Source organism: Lipotes vexillifer, unplaced genomic scaffold (genome assembly GCF_000442215.2).
Source record: "Lipotes vexillifer unplaced genomic scaffold, Lipotes_vexillifer_v1.1 scaffold524, whole genome shotgun sequence".
Taxonomy (NCBI): domain Eukaryota; kingdom Metazoa; phylum Chordata; class Mammalia; order Artiodactyla; family Lipotidae; genus Lipotes; species Lipotes vexillifer.
Window position 1 is genome coordinate 665599 of NW_006774722.1, and position 1611 is coordinate 667209.

The following is a 1611-nucleotide window of genomic DNA, read 5'->3' on the forward strand; positions in this document are numbered from 1 at the left end:
TGCTTGAGCTAAACTCAAAGCGGGGCAGGGGTGTCATCTTTTTGGTTAGAACCGCAACTCCCCTCTCCAGTGGGGAAAGCTCTGTTCCGACCTCCCCACCACCTGGGGAGGTGGCGTTGTCTGTGTGCTCAGCCCAGGACATGCAAACTCATCCAGAATCTTCGAGGGACATTCAGTTATATGGAAACTGTCCCAGGGAGCCTGTTACTAATGAGAGTGGCTAATATTTGTGTCTGCCAGGCACCCTTTGGCATTATTGAATCAGACACCACCTCACAGGCACTGCTGCCATCCCATTCTACAGACCAGGTGACTGAGGGTCAGCAAGGGGAGTGACCGCCAGTAAGAGGCACTCGGGTTCTGGAGCCAGGCCAGGGCAGAGCACCACGGTCCCTGCTCTCACCAGCCAAGAGCAATGAGCTCTTTTGGTGTCTCCCCAATTCTCTGTAATCTTTTCACCAGAGAGGGAAACAGGTAAGGCAGACGTGTGTCCGGTTCTGCCCCAATCACAGGGCTCTATTGTCCGGAAGATTACAAGACCCAGAATGAGGCCAAACAGTGTTCATCCCTGGGGATAAGCTCTGTTTTGGCTGATCTGAAAAAAAAAAAAAAAAAAAAAAAAAAACAAAATCCTTGACCAGACATGAAAAATGGTTCAGTTTAGAGAAATAAACAAGAATGTCTGTAGTGGGCTCTGTGAGTGTCCCACCCAGACCCTCGGGATCCCGTTCCCTGCTTCCATGTGGGTCGCTGCTAAGGGCTGGCATCTGGGGATGTTTTCAGAGGGCCACCCTGGGGCCTGGAGGACTCCCCTCTGCCCCACTCTCAGGCAGGAAGAGCCAGGAGCATCTGAGAGCCTGCCTCTCCTGGGTGCAATCTGCATCCCAGAGCTTCCCAGACTCCCTGCGGATCAGCCTGAGGCTGGGACTTGGCCTAAAACAGCCCCCCTCGCACTTCCTCCCTCTGTCCTTTTCCCAGCTCCCTTCACTTCTCCCCTGGGAGCAGAACTTTGATACATCCCTTCACACAAGTCCACGTCTCTGGAAGAGCCCCATTTAAGACAGTTTCTTTCTCGCAGCCCTTACCAGAGCTTTCATCATGCCACGGTGGATGACATCCCAAGAGGGGGGAAAAGTATGCAGTATTTTGCAAACTCTTTTACCCCAATGTCACCCAACGCACCCCCTGCCTGTGCAAGTGTTTTCACTGGGCTCCCTGAATGCTGCCTGAATTAAAACAGAGAGGTTGATGGAATTGCTCAAGGCCACACAGCGGCTCCGAGAGATTGCTTCCTTCCCACTAAAGGCATCCAAGTGTTGGTGCTGAGGGCGGTGGGGTGGTAGGGGGAAAGCAATGCAGCCCAAGAAAGCGAAAGAGCCTCGTTCCAAAGAATTGTAAAATTTATTGTATAAGTATTGCAGCTTTTCAGAATGTCATCATTGCCACTAATGATTATTGATACACAACAAGCGATTTCATCAGGCCTGTGGATTGGCATCCAAATACAGAGTCTTACGCAGCAGCAACGCGGGCGCCGCACCCAGCGTGCCACGGAGAGTTTAGATACGTGTAACTTGAACAAAACTTGGGAAACAGGGCTGCGAAAGAGAG